We start from the raw sequence: 18,516 nt of genomic DNA on the forward strand, positions 1-18,516 counted from the left end.
CAAAATACTAAGCCACATTCCAGAGGGTTCTGAAACCGAGGAAAAGGCAGGCAAACTAGGAACCCTGGAACCCTGAAAATGACCCAGCAGTGAGCTCTTGGGGGTTTCCAGTCTCCTTTATACTCTAGCCTGGATGGGACAGGAGCCCAAAAACAGCCACGGGTACAGACACACAGGAGCCCCACAGAGGCGGCCCTCTCCAGCCATGGGATCTGAAGCAGTGAAGCCCAACAGAGTGGGCTGCAGTAACTGCACCTGCCCCCACCTCGAAGGGAGAAACCTGATCCCCCTACCCCTCGGGCTATGAGAAGGCAACGTCCTGAGGAGGATCTGCGTGGAAGCTGCCTCCTCGCCCTGCTCAGCAGGCACAGGCAGGGGCCTCCCCTCTTCCCACCCAGGACAGGGACACTGGGGGCAAAGTCACACCTTCTAGAGAAGACAGCGGCACGGACCAAAAGAGCACTGCAGGGGGTCTATTGACAATGGCATTGGACCACTGACAGCAAAATTGAGCCAGGATGTGCATTCGAACTTGAATCGGCTGACACGTGCCAAACTAAAAAACCAGAGTCTTACATAGAAGATTTTAATAGGAGCTAGACAAGGATTTTAAAGCAGCCATGTTAAAAATGCTACAATGAGCAGTTGAGAACACTCTTGAAGCCAATGGAAATATAAAACATCTCTGCAAAAAGAAAAAAAAACTATATGTAGTTGTGTACCAAATGGTAATTTTAAAATTGAAAAGTACAATCATCAAACATAACACACACCCACACACAAAACCAACAAGAACACTTCAGTGCACAGGCCCAGTAGGAGAATGAACACCAGCAAGGACAAAATCAGCCAACTTCAGGAACATCAATCATCTGAATAATAACATCAATAATCTGAAACAAACAGCAGCAGCAGAAATAAAATAGACTGGGAACCAAATGAATGTGCCTCAGAGTCCTAAGAGGCTCAACAAAGGCTCCGCATATCATCCCATCCGCAACTACAACAGGGAAAAAAGAACGCAGGATGCAAAAAGCTGGAAATTAAAACAAATGAGTAACTGCTTCCCAGGCTTGGTGGAAGACATAAATCTACAGATTTAAGAAAGCAAATGTCCTCTCCCAATTAGGATAAAACCTAAGAAATTCATGTTCAAATGCACAATAGCCAAATGTTTGAAAGCCAGAAATGAGGAAACAAATCTTACCCCAGCTGGCGAGGGAGAGCGGGTCAGCCTGCATGAAGCCCCACATCTGGTGTCAGGACTTACGTGTGGAACGTGTTATGAGTGTAGCAGAAGAAAAACAGTTTGTCTTTTTTTCCTGTTTTTCAAGTTCTAGGAACATTAGAAATCTTCCCGGAGAAAGAAAGTGAAGTGATCTTAGTGTCTCACTGCACCTGACCTCTGCGTCGAGCTACGAGTGTCTGGGCCCTCACCTGACCTCTGTGGCAAGCTAGGGGTGTCTGGGCCCTCACGATGCCCTCCCCTGTGAGCACTGGATCCCTTCGGGAGGCAGGAAGCAGATGCAGGGTGGTGCAGCCCCAGGGCACGGAGCCTGGGAACGCCAAGCCCATGGTCAGCCCTGCCCGGTGCCATCAGACGCACCTGGAGGGTTTTCTATGCGCAGAAACAGGCAAGGTTAGCACAGGGCAGGGTCCCCAATGCTGGAACCACCAGAGCCCAGGGAAACGAGGGTGGGAAGGACTGGGGGGCTCAGGAGGGACTGGGGGGCTCAGGGGAAGACTGAGGAGGACGAGCTTGGAGGGGGACTGGGGGGCTCGAGGGAGTGGACTGGGGGTGTGGGAGTTCCTGGCCAAAGCTGAGGGGGACCTGTGTGGAAGCCAGAAGGATGTGGGGGATTAGGAGGCCTGGGGGTACATGGGCGAGCTGAAGAGGAAGAGGTCCCACAAAGCTGCAGCCGTGGAGGCACCGACACCACTGCTGGGGCAGAGACGGGCATGGCTGATCCTGAAGGAGCCCCAGACTCAGGCCGGCTCTCAGACCTGCTGGGGTCCAGCCGCCCAGGGCTGCCCTCCAGAAGGCAGAGCACGAGCAGGATCAGGGGCTCTGCAGAGCCCGTGGAGGCCCCAGAACCCCATCCTCCTGGTTACAGTCCCTGATGGCTTTGTCCTGGCCGACATCTGACCGGAGACCAGAAATGAACAGTGGTGACACATCTCATCCCACAGGGAAGTAAATTCAAACCTTTCCGGGCCCTTGTTCAGTGCTCTCAACGCGGCAGATGCTGCTGGCAGCACGAATCTCCACACGAAGGTGAGTCCTCTCACGACAGGTTCCTCCAAGCACAAGAGCTGGCCTGGGACTGACGTGGACAGAGGCCAGCGCTCATGAATTCTCAATGATGCAGCCTTGGTGACCCCTCCCCGCAGGGACTGTTCCTCCAACCTGATGGCTTCCATGTGCACACGAATGCACACGAGTGACAGGAATCCGTACATTCCTGAATTCCCTAAACTGATGCTCCCTGAGCTGGAACAGAGCGCACAATGAGACAACAAGGAGGCCGAGTCCGTCAGAGCTTCCCGTCCATCCATGTCTAGCCCAGTGAATGGCCTTGGTTTTGCTAAGGCCATATTTTATGCTGGCTTCATGTTTCTTTGAAGTGACAGAGAACCTATTTTTGATGGAAACACAGTGACAGAACACTCCGCCTTCCCCTTTGATGCATGGAGACCCCGTCATCAGGAGCCAAGGGTGCCCCGATGGCAAGAGGCCCTTCCAGAGGCAGCAGTTTTCTGGGTCTCATTTGACAAGCCACAGAGGGAGGCCACAGGGTCCGTCATGAGGAATCTGCTCCACCGCGGGGTGGGAGGGGATGCCTTCCCCGTGCCAGCGCACACACCACACCCTCGCCACCACTCCACACGAAGCAGCTCTTGTCCCGTCAAAGTCCGGATTCTCCTGAGACCAACTTTCCCTTGGCCAGGGTGGGGCCACACACACAGCTCAGTTACTGAGGAATTATCTTTGTAACACCTGTTGGTCTTAAATAATTTCAATGCCAACCCATGCAGTAAATTAGCACTGTCAGTAGCAGAGAACCTGTTGAGGGCATAACTGTCCTTGGTGAAGCCAACAATTAAACAGAGGAAAATGACTTTCCTCTTGGCCTCTGCAGAGTGGTTAAATACACAGTGGGGGCCCTGAACCCCGGATACTCATCAAAAGCCACATTGCCTTTTCCTGAAAATAAATGACTCTGTTGCAAAAGAATTCTCGTATGTAATATTTTCGACTCTTCAAAAACCAGCATGAAATGTATATTTAATAAAGAAGATCAACTTCTTCTAGTAAAATAAAGAAATATTAAATCCTGAAAGTGGTTTATAGTGTGAAGTCTGTGTCAGCGTGTTATCAAAAATACAGTCAGAAGTTACTCTTGTTCAGTTTTCTGAGTGACAGTGGTCGATGCAGAGGAAGGGGCCGGAGTGGAGAGTCAGGGTCTGCCTCTCCCACGAGCACCCTGCAGACCCTTCACACCCACTCCCCTCAACACGGCACAGAGCCCCCCTCCTCGTCTTGACACAGCCAGATTCAGCACCAAAGAGACAGAAAGCGTTGGAGGAGAAGCTGTCACCTGCACCTGTGTGGCTGGGTGGGCTACAGACATTGGATCCTGCCACATCCCTGAGATGAGATGAATACAGGCAAGTCCGTCTTCATCCTGCAGGGCTGCCCTGATGGAGGACACAGACGGGACAGCTCAAATAACAAGAATTTATTTCTCGAAGTTCCGGGTGGGAGGCCGGAGATCAAGTGTCCTGCTGTCCTCCCTTTCACAGAAGGAAACACAACTCAAAAACAAGCAGGACCACCCACCCAGTGAGCAGCAGGTGTGGACTCTGAAGCCAAATCCCTTGATGGCACTCCACCTTGCACTCAGCAATGCTGAGTGAGGTCAATCCAACATGTGCTCGGGGTGTGGCTGTATTTCAGGATTCAGTGTTTACTACCACAGGACGGTGCATCGTGGAATATTTTAAAGCTGCTTCTACTGTGTTCTAGCACACTCTAAAACAATGTAACAATGTACCATGTCCATTTACATAAGTACCTGGTGAGGCCAAGGCTACATTGGATCGGAAGAGACCCCAACTGCCCTCTCTGTGATCCAACAGAAACTCAGTCATGATGTTGAGAATAATTCCGTGCGTATAAATTCCACAAGATAAGGCTTTGTTGTTGCTTTTCCTGTTCTTGTTTTGTTCCATCTGCTTATCTCAAGGGAGCAGCGAGGACTAGACGGGCTTACAGTGTGCCCTGGCCCAGGCCTGTATCTGAAATCATGACGAGGGCTCATGGTGGAACAAGTGTGAAACACCGATGTTAACAACCGAAGTGGCTTGTGCAGCAGTTAAGAGGCCTGATATGTGCAGCAGTAACCTGGCCCCCATGTTTACCAACCCCAGGAGCTGCCACTGCCCAGTCCTGACCTAGGGGATTCCTCACTGAGAAAGAAGCACTGAGGCTAGTGGAATCCGAGCGCATGAGACGCCGGGAGGCCATGACCCAGAGCCCCCTATGAATCCATGGCCTCCAGAGTTACCGGTATCACTGCTCATGAGGGCTGGGGGAGTACAGCCAAAGACGCCTCATCCAAGTCAGCACCCTTCCCACTGGATGTGAGAGCCGGCCAGCCTCAGCTGTGTGCCTGCCTGGCAGGGCGGTGAGTCACCTGTGATTGGAAACAGCCTGAACTGGGACAGAAAAGAGGAAAAATGAACCTCAGATTTTTGTAAACACGGAGCCCATGGTCATACGTTTTTGCTGCTCTTCTGTTTTTCTAGCTGGGAAGGACCTCGGTGTCCAAGTCTCTGCATGGAGTGGATGTGGAGATTCAGGGTTAAGGCGCTTCCAGAAGGTCCCACAGCTGCTTAAACACGAGGAGCGTCCACTCAGGGCTGCAGCCTTGAGGCAGGCACGAGTCCAGGCCCTTTTCATACATGAACTCTTTAAACCTCACAGCAACCCCAGAGTCAGGTGCAGGTTGTTAGTGTCCACAACCCCTGGAGCCCGAGGGATGACCAGGAAGGGCCCCAGTCACAGCCGGCAGACGAGGGCCCGAGCCTCCAGGGGCGCTCAGATCCACAAGGGTCTGCGACGCTGCAGTTCCCACTGGGTGATGAAGGTGAAAGTGAGCATCTGTGATCAAACACTGAGAGGAGAACCATTCCATCCCATCATTTTAAGGTAATTATTTGGGGTTTGGCTGACCAGTGCAGCAAAACAAGAGAAGTGCTGGGACGTAGCACCGTGTTCTTCCATGTCGGCGCTCCCAGCGACCGGGACTTAAAGACACACTCATGAATTGTTCAGGCCAGGGCTGGCGTGAGGGTCCACTCTGCATCTGAACAATGCCTCACCTTACTCTCAAGAACAGAGCCATCTCCAGCAAAGACTCTGAGGCACCTCAGACACGAGGTCATTTCCAGGAGACTTCAAGTCTGAGATGCATCGAGTGCCTCTAAATGAAAATGCGCCCTTTACATGCTAATTACGCCAGTTCAAAGAACAGCCCAGCAGTTTAGAGGGTAAGAAATATTTGAGAAGATGTATATGAAAAGCTTCATGGCTTGACACACAACCCCAGCTTGCAGGAACCTCAGAAACACTGCCTCTGAATACTTCCCACACCCTGCTTGCTGGAAGGAGCTCTCAAATGGAAGGAGGTGAAACTGGTCTGTTTCCTCAGTAATCATACCTGACAGGCTAATTTCTCAGTGGCAAATGAAAGTGGTAAACATCTGGGTGATATGAACAATTCCAAAATATCTACTCCCAATGTCAGATTCATTTCTTGAAGTTTAATTCATGGAAAGATTCTGGCCTTCTCATTTATAGGCTACAAGTAGAGACAACGTCTTTACGGAAAATCAGCTCACAGCATCTTTATTAATTATAGATCTTAATGTTATTTTAACTTTGTGTTTCAACTTATTACAAAAATATCTCTATTTTAAGAGAACGTTTCTCTCTACAGATAAACTAGGCTGTTCTGTGTGAGGGAAAGTAGTACAGGCTAGGTGAAACAAAAGTACATGAGCCATCCGGCGTTCCCAGTGTCTGCTGGGAGACGCGAAGTTCAGGTTTGCCTTTAATTTTATCAGCTCTCTTCACTCACTATTTTGTAGTAAAACTCTTTTTCTATTTTCATCATATGCTTCTCAGATTCTCACTAGTTTGACAGCACACACATATGCATCTTTTACTGAAATAATACTTTCTAACGTAATGAGCACTTACATTAATAGCCTAAGCACCACCCAACACCTATCCATTCCTCTCAGAAGCTCCCCAGTCCCTGAGCCGAGAGGCTCAGCCTCCCTCAGCTCCAAGTAATTCCTCCTCAAGGCACCAGCGTGTAGGGCATCGCAGACGCATCTGCCCCAGGACTGGAGCTCACACTGCAGCCCTCTGCGGGGAGCTCCACCCTCAGAGCTGACCCTTTTCTGATTCTCTGGCTAATCCGCCCCAGGACTGGAGCTCACACTGCAGCCCTCTGCCAGGAGCTCCACCCTCAGAGCTGACCCTGTCCTGATTCTCTGGCCATTGTTCTTTCCACTGCAGTCGAACATGAATGAGCCGTTGTGTCTAGCCATTCTTCTCTAGAATTATTTGTGCTTATTTAAAGTCCTTAAGAGAACATCAAGAAGTGAAAACATTACTCTTCTCAGTAGTACCACCATTCTAAGCTTGCACATAAATATTGTCTCCTCCTGGGAGAAACACCTGGATTTACCCCGATAGAGCCTGGTCCAGTGTGTATGGCCAGGTCTCAGGAGCCCATCTCAAGAATCATCGTCACTCATCCAAAGCAGCCCCTCCACAGACGGCTGTTGACAGCCCTGCCTTGGATTTTTCTGGAACTGACCACGCGTGGAAAGCAGGGCTGGCCCAGGGCACAAGCGCTGACCGCCTGGGTTCAATGCCCGTTCCATAACTCACGGCTGTGTGACCTTGGTGCTCTGACTCAGAATTTCCAAGCTTTGATTTTTTTAATTGAAAACTGATGGAAAATCCACACAAAAGGTTTAGCACATGGTAAACACCACAAAACAATTATTCATGAGATTGCTCAAACATGACAACACTGAGTTCCTGAAAAGAGCAGTTTGTATCATAAAACATACCAAATAGTATTGTTAAAGGTTTGTATTATCTCTACTTGTAAAGAAAGACACTGATTTTGTTTTTACTTAGTACTTTATTTTTATGTGAAAGAATTCTAGCATTGTATAGGCATGTAGATTAATGAGCCAATTGTGTAAACTTCTGTGAATGAATAGTTAGTATAAAACAATATACTCTTTTCTATTACTCTTTGAATAGTGAAATTTCACTTCACTATTAAATCCAAGAAACATTTTTTAAAAACACTTGTCAATAATAAAATATTTATGGTCATTTTTATTTCTTTTTTGCCATATTTGTTTACCCTATTTTTTTAATTTTACATTTGCTAACTGTGTCTCACAAATAAATCCATCTTAAAATGTATGAGGTAGACTGACAGGCTTTCCTCTCAAAACGCCTGTGTACAAATCTCTTCTCTTATAGTTAGCTGAGTTAATTTTGGCAAATTACCTAGTCTCTCGACATTAGCCTTCTCATCCCAAAACGCAGATACTAAATCTATCTATCTCACAGAGTTGACATCAGAATTAAACTAATCAATTTATAAACACTTAGAATCCTGTCTCACACAAAGTAATCCCTCCAAATATAGCTATAACAACAAGGAATGAACCAAAAGCAAACCACTTAAATATTCAAACAACACATTGCTAGTAATAGTGATATTAGCACATTGAATGCTGTGCATAGCTTAAACAGGAATGAACCATTGACACACGATTGAGGATAAAACATGTTTTCTTGCTGCTGTGAGTAAATTCAGATACCATTGGTCTAACTTACAGCCACACAAAGGAAAATAAATTACCTGGATTTAAATTTAGAAAAATTCACACGGCTTGATGTCAAAGAGCCACATCCCATTATTTTGCTAATTCTGAGACTTTTTACTATAGTGATAGAAATTAATGTTAGGCAACAATGCTTTCTGTGCTCCCACTAATATTAAATAAAGGTGATGTTTCAAAGAAGAGATAAAATAATGACAACAGAGAAAGCTGACTTGAAAAGCTAAAGATGAAATGGCACAAATGAAACGGGTAAAAGCAAACAGATCAGAAGGAAAATGACAGAAAATAATATCTATCAGTGTTGAAGCTGGCAAATATTGTTAGATTAGAATAGTTCAAATGGGGATACAGAACAGTTTCTCCGACAATATTCTGACAACATAGTACACCTCCGTGGCCTCAGATGCGTGAGGGTTTGTTCCCACCAACCACCAATTTGGGAGCAGATTGTCCAACAGGCACCAGCCAGGTGTCCCCAGTTCAGTTCGTTCCTAACGCCACTCACCTAGAGACAGCATCGGAGCCCACAGACTGAGACTCAGTTCCCATGATGGCCCCCACTTCAGACACCAGTCACCAGCCCCAGGTTTTGACCTGTGTCTCGGACTAACCAGTCATACATCGGGGTTCCCATGGCCCCTCCTTGGGGTCAACTAATTTGCTAGATCAGCTCAAAGAACCTGTATATTTATAATCTGACAAAGAGTATAGACAGACAGCTGGATGGAGGAGATGCACAGGGTGAGGTGCAGGGAGGAGTCCAGTGCGTCCATGCCCTTGAGGGTGATGGGCCATGTCCCTGGCCATAGGCTGCAGACTCCACCTGGTGTGGCCAGCAAACAGCAGGACACAACCTCCTCCAAGGTCAGGCCCTGCAAATGCACCTTCTCCACCCCTCGGCTCCTCCCACCCCAGGCTGCTGCAGGACTTGTCCTTCTCTGGTGCTCTAGGTTCGCTCTTCCTCAAGATATTTATTAATGACAAAGGGAGAAATGGTTACCCTATGCTGGAGAAACCAGTCAGACACACCCCTTAACCAAATCAGTTTAGGCTGACATTCCAGGCAGAAGAGGCGCCAACCCAGGGCACTCCTGACAGGGCACACGGAGAAGACACATTTTCTCCATGCTATCCCTTAAAGGATAATAATTGTAGCCTCAAACTAATCATGAAGAAACATCAGACAAACCCTGATGCAAGGTCACCCAGCAAGCTTATTGACCAGTTCTCTTTCAATGTATCAAGGTCACAAACCCACGTGTAGAATTTGTGTTTATGACTGGAGAACCCACTCCGTTCAGAGGGAAGTGGGGGAATGAGACGGCTAAGTGCAGGGTGATACCACGGATCAGATGCTGAGGGGTAAAGGACGTCTGTGAGAAAACCAGTGAAACCCAGATTAAGTCTGTAACTAACAGTGTTGCACCAAGGCTAATATCACGGCTTTATAAAATGTCCCGGCCAGGTGCAGTGGCTCACGCCTGCAACCCCAGCACTTTGGGAGGCCGAGGCAGGGAGATTATAAGGTCAGGAGTTCGAGACCAGCCTGGACTGCATGGTGACCCTTTTCTGATTCTCTGGCTAAAAATACAAAATTACAAAAATACAAAAATTAGTCATGCATGATGGTGCATGCCTGTAGTCCCAGCTACTTGGGAGGCTAAGGCAGGAGAATCACTTGAACCCAGGAAGCAGAGGTTGCAGTGAGCCGAGATCAGGCTACTGCACTCCAGTCTAGGCGACAGAGTGAGACTCCATCTCAAAAAAAAAAAAGAAAAAAAAAAGTTCCAAGTTCATGCAAGAGGTTAGAATTAGAGGAAGCTCATGAAAAGTGTTATAAAAACAATCTGCATTATTTATTATTTTTGCAGTTTTTCTGAGAAGTGTAATTTCAAAACGAAAAGTTAAAACACTATTAGGCATTTCAAATCTTGGCAGGATCAGAAATCAGATCCCTCAATACTCAGATCAATAAAAACCAAAGCATGAGAATAAATTTTATTACCAATTGAAATGGCTAGATGAAGAGCAATGAAGTCAACAAATAGGAAGTACAGGAAACAAAAAAATATACATAAATATTTTCAACCAAAAGATAGAGAATAATAAAATGGTAGATATAATCAATAATGTAAATCCTAGTTCTTTGAAAAACTTACCAAATAGACAAATAACTAGAAAATTTAACCAAGCAAAAAAGATAAATATGACAAATATACAAGATCTCTCATATATGGAATCTTAATGTTTTTAACTTGGATGCACAGAAGCAGAGAGTAGAGTGGTGGTTTCCAGAGGCAGGGAAGCGGGTTGGGAGAAGTTGATGAAAGGGTAGGAAGTTGCAGTCATGCAGGATGAATAAAGCTAAAGATGGAACGGGCAGCATGAGGGCTATAGTTAGTGATATTATATACTGGACCTTTGCTAAGAGAGTAGATTTTAGATGCACTTAACAGAAAAAAAGGATAACTATTTGAAATGACAGACATGTTAACTTGCTTGGCTATAGTAATCCCATCATATCACTATGTTCATGTGTATCAAAGCACCATGTTTTATACCTTAAATACATACAATAAAGAAACTGAAAGGGCAAAATAACAATGAAACAGGAAACTTTTACAAGGTAGAAGTTACTATAATTTATCAATCCTATAAAAATAAATTTGAAAACATAGGAGAAATGGAGGAAACACAGTTTATAAAAGTTAGCTTCAGATTTAATATAAAGTTTAATCTTAATAAAGAATTACCTCACCAAAAAATCACATCCTCATAAGAATATAAGAAACAATTTTAACACATATTAAACATAGGATATTCTAAATATTACACAAATTATCTGAAATAATAGAAAGTGAAAGAAAACTACCAAATTCTAGTTATGAAACAAGAATATCATTTGTACTTAAACCTAATATAGTACCAAGAAAAAAACATAAACTACTATCAGTGATAAATGTTGATGCAAAAATATTAACTATTAGCAAAGAGTGGTTACCTGGGGTCTATTTCATGAACTCAGGGTCAGTCCAATATGAAGGAAGTCAGCAACATGACGTAGCAATCCCTTTAAAGAGAAAAATTAATAGCATTACATTTGATGCAGGGCAGGTGATATGGTTTGGATCTGTGTCCCCACCCAAATCTCACGTTGAATTGTAATCCTCAGTGTTGAAGGTGGAGCTTGGTGGGAGGTGATTGGATCGTGGGGGTGGATCCTTCATGAATGGCTTGGCACCATTCCCTTGGTGATGATGCTTTCACGATGAAAGTGAGGGAGTTTTTTGAAAGTGTGGGGCATTTCCTTCCTCTCTCTCTGAGTTCTGCTCCTGCCATGGAAGACACCTACTTTCACTTTGCCTTCTGCCATGAGTAAAAGCTCCCTGAGGTCTCCTCAGAACCAAACACTGACATACTTCTTGTACAGCCTGTGGAACAGTAAGGCAATTAAACTTTTCTTTATAAATTACCCAATCTTGGGTATTTCTTTATTGCAATGTGAGAACAGACTAATATGGAAAATTGGCACTGAGGATTTCGGCTTTGTATAGAGACCTGAAAATGGAGAAGTGGCTTTGGAATTGGGTAATAGGCAGAGGTTGGAAGAGTATAGAGAGCTCAGAAGAAGATATGAAGAAGAGGGAAAGTTTGGCACTTCCTAGAGACTTGTTAAATTGTTGTGGCCAAAATTCTGATAATAATATAGACAATAAAATCCAGGCAGAGGAGATGTCAGACGGAAATGAGGAATTTATTGCGAACTGAAAGCAAGGTCACTTTTGTTATGCTTTGGCAAAGGACTCAGAGGCACTGTGCCCCTCATCTAGGGAATCTGTGAAACTTTGAACTTGAGAGTGATGATTTAGGGTATCAGGCAGAATAAATTTCTAAACAGTAAAGCATTCACAATGTGACCTGGCTGCTTCTAACAGCTTAGCTTATATGTGGGAGCAAAGAAATGATCTGAAACTGGAACTTATATTTAAAAGGGAAGCAGAGCCTACAAGTTTGGAAAATTTGCAGCCTGCCCATGCAATAGAAAAGAAAAGCCCCATTTTCAGGGGAGGAATTCAAGCAAGTTGCAGAAATTTGAATCACCAAAAGGAAGGAAAATACTGATAGCCAAGAAAATGGGGAAAGGGCCTTGGAGACATTTCAGTGACCTCTGTGGCAGCCTATCCTATTACAGCCCAGAGGCCTAGGAGGGAAGAATGGTTTCATGGGCCAGGCCAAGGCCCTCCCCAACCCTGCACAGTCTGGGGACACTGCTGCCTGCATCCCAGCCACGTCAGCTCCAGCTATGGCTCAAGCAGGCCAATGTACAGCTTGGGCCACTGCTTCAGAGGGTGATGGCTTCCACCCCATAAGCTGTGATGCCTTCCACATGGTGTTAAGCTTGCAGGTATACAGAGTAAAAGAATGGACACTTGGAAGGCTCCATCTAGACTTCAGAGGATATATAGAAAAGCCTGGACATCCAAGCAGAAATCTGCTACAGGGGCAGACCCTTCATGGAGAATCCCTACAGGGCTGTGTGGAGGGGGAATGTGGAGTTGAAGCCCCCACACAGAGTTCCCAATGGGGCACTGCCCAGTGCAGCTCTGGTAAGAAGGCAACCATCCTCCAGACCCCAAAATGGTAGAGCCACTGGCAGCTTGCACCCTGCACCTGGAAAAGCCACAAGTATTCAACTCAGCCAGTGAGAGTAGCTATGGGGTGACCCCTGCAAAGTCACAGGGCTGGAGCTGCCCAAGGCTTTGGGAGCCCACCCCTTGCACAAGAATGCTCTGGATGTGAAACATGGAGTCAAAGGAGATTATTTGAGAGCTTTAAAATTTAACGACCCCCCTGCTTGATTCTGGACTTGTGTGGCGCCTATAGCACCTTTCTTTTTGTCAATTTCTCCCTTTGGGGATGGGAGGATTCATCCAACGCCTACACCTCCATTGTATCTTGGAAGCAACTAACTTGTTTTTTATTTTATAGGCTCATAGATAAAAGGAACTTGCCTTGTCTCAGGTGTGACTTTCAAGTTTCAATTTCGAGTTAATGCTGCAATGAGTTAGGAGGACTGTTGCGAGGGCATGATTGGATTTTCCAATGTAAGAGGGACATGACATTGGGGAGGGGCCGGGGGTGGAATATATGGTTTGGATCTGTGTCCCCACCCAAATCTCACATGAATTGTAATCCTCAGTGTTAGAGGTGGAGTCTGGTGAGAGGTGATTGGATCATGAGGGTAAATCCTTCATGAATGGTTTAGCACCATCCTCTTGGTGATGCTCTCATGATGGTAAGTTATTGTGAGGTCTGGTTGTTTAAAAGTGTGTGGCACCTCCCTCCTCTCTTGGTCCTGCTCCTGCCATGTAAGACATCTCTTCCTATGTCACTTTCTGCCATAAGTCAAAGTTCCCTGAGGCCTCCCCGGAAGCAGATGCTGCTATGCTTCCTGTACAGCCTGTAAAGCTATGAGCCAGTTAGACCTCTTCTCTTTATAAATTACCCAGTCTCTGGTATATCTTTATAGCAATGCGAGAACGGACTAATACATCAAGTGAGTCCCAGAATTGGGATTTATCCCAGGAGGGTTCTTGCTTCATCCAGGAAAGATTTCAAGGGTGAGCTGGTGGTGACAGAAAGCAACTTTTACTGAAGTAGTGCTGCCCCTTGTGGAGCAGGGATACCCCATGGACAGTGCACCCAGAGTTTGCACCTGTGAGCTGTGAGCCAGCTGTTTTGAAAAAATGTCTGGAAAAGGAGCAGAGAGTTTCCAGAACCATGTAAGGTAACTTCCATGTTGTTGCCATGGCATTTGTAAACTGTGGAGGGGTTTTTATGCAAATGAAACATGAAACGTGGCACCAGTGGAGGGGTCTTTATGCAAATTAGTACTGAGGGACGTTAAGGCTGCTGCCATCTCCACCTGCTGGCTTGGCAGTTTCACTGCACCATTTCCACCCCATCCTGTTCTGGCCAGCAGGGTCATGCTGCAGTCCTGTCCACTGCTCAGAAAACAAGTCCTGCTGGTTTCCCGTCTCAGATTTACAGACATTAAAAATGTTTTTGGCAAAATCTAACCATTCTAATACAAACATTCTATAAAATATAAATTGACGGATATTTCTTTAACATTAAAATATAATAATGTTTTATATTTCATTGTATTATAGATATCTTTTTCTTGTAATACGTAAATGTTTTATACATTTTAGGCTAAGCAAGTATTTATCAATTCATATGTATGATATATGCACATATAAATACGTACAACTATATATAGTTATATAGTTATCTATAAATATGTAAAACCATATATAGTAAATATAAATACATAAATATATGTAATGTAATATATGCAAATATGTTTAACATAATTATATTTCTCCTAAAGCCAGCATCATATTTACTGGGAAATCACTAGATATGTTTTCATTCAGAATGTGATACTAGAGAAACCATTATGGAGGAACTAGAAAACCTGAATTGAGAGACAATCATTTTAGATCATCAAAGCTAGTAAATTATTGAAAATATTTTATGATTTTTTTTAATGTAACATAAGATCGGTTTAATATACAATACTCATACCTATATAACAGACAGTACTAGAAAATTTAAAATGAGAAAAGCATTACATTTCAGAAACACTAAATAGATAAAGATTATCTTCTAAATTTTTGAAACAAACATGCTAACATTCTACTAAGTTTAGTAATCAGACAAGGAGGAAGTTATCTCCTCACTTAAAAACATTGTACTTTATTTTCTATTAGCCACATTAAGATAAAAAATAATAAAGAGAATTCAGAACTGTATGGGAAAAGATAATATATTTTGTATTATTGACAATATTTTTATACAGAAAATTCAAAGAAATCTGAAAAAACTCTAGCACTAATAAGAGGTTTCACTGAGATGGTCAGATAGAATACCAACATTTAAAAAAAGAGCCATTGTGCTTATTTTCAACAATAATAATCAGAATTTTTAATGGAAAAACAGAAACTTATTTTCTCACAGTGCTGGAAGCTAGAAGTCTGAGATGACAATTTAGTCATTCCTGGACCCTCCCAAGGCTCTCTTTGGCTTGCAGATGGGGCCTCTTCCTGTGTCCTCGTGCAGTCATTCCTGTGTGTGTGTCTGTGTCCTCATTTCCTCTTCTTATAAGGACACTAACCATATTGGACCAGGGCCCACCCTAATGACCTCATTTTCACTTAATTACCTATTTAAAGGCCCTATCTCCAAATGCGGTCCCATTGTGAGGTACTGGGAGCTCGAGCTTCAACATATGAATCTGGCAGGGATGCAGTTCAGTCCATAGTAACATCAATAAAAAAGGTCAACCCATTAAAACATGGGCAACACACACGAAAAGGTAATTTACAAGTAAGAAAACCTAAAGTCAATCTTCTGAACACCAGTATAAAATTACTTGAATTCAGTTAAACATAAATCAAAATAACAATGTGGTATTACATTATGGCAATAGTATTTGCAGAAATTAATAGGTATAAGAATGTGCAGAAATGGAAACTATTGTGTAATGAAGTACATGCATAAATTGTTCAAAGTGATTTGATCAATTTGGCTGAATAATACTTTTTCAAATGATCCTGCACTAAGAACCAGCAAATTCACTAGTACATGTACACCCCAGATTCCAATTACCCAGAAGTGCCCATCACCAGCATTGGAGCCAAGTAAGCCCACTCTGGTGTTTGATGTCTTGGCCAGCATGAGAAGGAAGACATCTGATTGTCCATCAATCCAAGTGCGGGGTAAAGTGACCCTAGGACTTCAATGAGATGAAAAAGGAAAGCAAAGGGGTGTTTCTTGAAGCAGATTAGTGTTGGAACATTAATAAAAATTATAGAAATAATTTTAATGCACAAACAGAATTATCCAAAACATCTGAATTCTTAAAGGAAAATTTTATAATAGATTCTAGCAGCAGTTTTAATATTTTGTTTGATACACTAAAATTCTTTATAATGGTACTTAACTACATAATAACTAATATTCCTGTTTTTATATTACATCACTGGCTGAACTTTGTTCATGTGTCCAACCTTTCTTTGAAAGCCAAATATCATCATCAAAATATTTATATAAAATTTATAATATCATGATACATGCATTTTATTTAAGCCTGAAGTAAAAATTTGAGTCAAAAATATCTTTACATTGCTTTTCTGATGAAATTGTATTTAGATACAGATCTTTTATTATCATGCAATAAATATTTCTATGATTCATAGTAGAAATGCTTTTGCAATTCATGATTAAAAGTCTAAATGACAGAATATTTATCTTCATATGTCTCTATTCACATACATAACCTGACATTTCATTTAGAATGTAAATTATATAGGTAGGTTAATAGTTGTGATGTTATTGCTTCTTGATATTTAAAGAAAACATATTCAGTGATCCAATAAATGAAGTCCATATGAACTGACTGCAGATAGAATATAAGAAATCTGTTACTTTAATTTTGCTTTGGATACTGCGCTTTATTTGGTGATGAAAATATACAACTGAAGATTTTAGAAAAAGTCTAACATCCTTTATTATTCTAACATTGTATGACTTGAGTTACCCACTGGCTGCAAGAAATTCTGGTAGGCAGCACAAGGAAGTCATACAATAAAAACTAAGATCAATGAGAAGTCGGTAGATTTCTGCATTTCTAACCAGTGACATATTATGTGCAAATTTTAGAAAGTTCATTTTTACTGATAGAATTATCTAAACTTTTAAAACAAAAACCAAATAAAATATTTTAATGATAGATTTTCATTGTGGAGAGAAAAGAACGAACAATTGAAAACCCACTAAAACTCTACAATCATTTCCTTTTTTTGGGGGGCGTGGGGCTTTATTATCAGTCAGCCTGTAATTTAGTTGATAAATTACCTGCATGTCTTCCTTTCCCTTTCCCTGGAAATAAAGCAAAATAAGGAGAGGAAGGTGCACTCTCCAACATTCAGATGCACAGGCCAGGCTGCGTCCCACCGCCAGGCATGTGACGTTTGGACAGGGGTGCTATTTTCTCTCTCAGAGTCCATCTGTGACTAAAGTGAAAGGTTTAAAACCCAGGAGTTGTATATATTATTATAAAAGGAAGGGCCTGGCCTGACGCGGTGGCTCATGCCTGTAATCCCTGCACTTTGGCAGGCCGAGGCGGGTCGATCACGAGGTCAGGAGTTCAAGACCAACCTGGCCAAGATGGTGAAACCCCGTCTCTACTAAAAATGCAAAAATTAGCTGGGTGCGGTGGCGGGCATCTGTAATCCCTTTAGCATGCTTAAGACTCCTCAGGAGGCTGAGGCAGGAGAACTGCTTGAACCTAGGGAGGTGGAGGTTGCAGTGAGTCGAGATCCTGCCACTGTACTCTAGCCTGGGCGACACAGCAAGACTCTGTCTCAAAAAACAACAACAAAAAAAGGAAGGGCCTGATTGTTCATTCATTCATTTGTTCAATTAAAATTTGACTAAAACAATTATTTTATTAGAAGATGCTAAAATTTTGTTTTGTGTTTTTCTAATTTAAAAAAAGCAGTAGATGTTGATTATCTTTCCAGCCATGATTAAGTAACTGAGGCAGGCTTAACGTTCTGATATAAACAACTACAAAATTGGGCAGAAGACAAGAAACGACTGTTTTCAGATGTTGGAGACCAGGTGGTCTATAGGTCGATGTATTCTCCTAAAAAGATCAATACAGTGATACCTACAATTGCTCCATACACTTTTGCAGGAGTAAATCCCTCAAGAAGTGCTTATAGGTACGTTTCCTGAGTTTTTAGCATGCTTAAGACTATTTTTCTATAGCCTTGATGCTAGAAAGACAGTTTGGCTTGGCATAGGATCCTGTGCTCACACCTCCATTAGGGGGTTTCTGGGATGCAGCCCCATTGTGGCCTCACTCTGCAGGTCACTCTTGAGAAGTCAGATGCCTACTTTGTTCTTTGGCCTGGATGAGGAATGTGATATTTTATCTTCAGGCCCTTAGGATTGTGTTTCATTATCTTTAAAGTTTAATAGTTTTATTTGGCTATGTCTCAGTTAAATATACCAGGCCAATTCCTGCAGGTCTCATAGGCCCTCCTAACATGTAGCTTCAATGCTTCTTTTGTTTCTGGAAAATTATCTAAGTCTAGTTTCTCTAGCTCTGGCCCTGGGTTTGTATGGGACTCCAGTTACATGTATGCTGGCTGTTGTTGGCTCTCTTGCATGTCACCAATGTCACTCTGACCCTTTTTTTTATGTAACTCATTTTGATAGTTCATTTTATGTGTCAACTTGCCTGGGCTATGGGGTGCCCAGGTTTTTGGTCAAACATTATTCTGGGTGTTTTCGTGAGGGTGTCGGTACATGAGATTAATTTACTTTGGTGGACTTTAAGTAAAAAGCAGATTCCATAACATCAGGGTTGCACCAGGCCTTGCACCCCTGAAGGCCTAAAGACCCCCCTCCCTGGCTCTGAGAGAACTGTGCAGCCCACCTGCTTCAGACTCCAGCTGGAGCGTTGGCCCTCCTGGGTCTCCAGCCGCCAGCCCA

At 43.4% G+C, this 18,516-nt stretch overlaps 1 long non-coding RNA gene across 6 annotated transcripts in view; it reads right to left on the reverse strand.

The window, feature by feature from the left end:
- Positions 1 to 18,516, reverse strand: part of LOC105497555 (uncharacterized) — a 128,997-nt gene that overhangs the window by 84,538 nt on the left and 25,943 nt on the right. For all 6 annotated transcript variants that reach the window (XR_011611377.1, XR_011611376.1, XR_011611379.1 and 3 more), the window contains exon 2: positions 10,949 to 11,017. This is a non-coding gene — a long non-coding RNA (uncharacterized lncRNA). The remainder of the gene's footprint in view (positions 1 to 10,948; positions 11,018 to 18,516) is intronic.

Source organism: Macaca nemestrina, chromosome 13 (genome assembly GCF_043159975.1).
Source record: "Macaca nemestrina isolate mMacNem1 chromosome 13, mMacNem.hap1, whole genome shotgun sequence".
NCBI classification, from domain to species: Eukaryota; Metazoa; Chordata; class Mammalia; order Primates; family Cercopithecidae; genus Macaca; species Macaca nemestrina.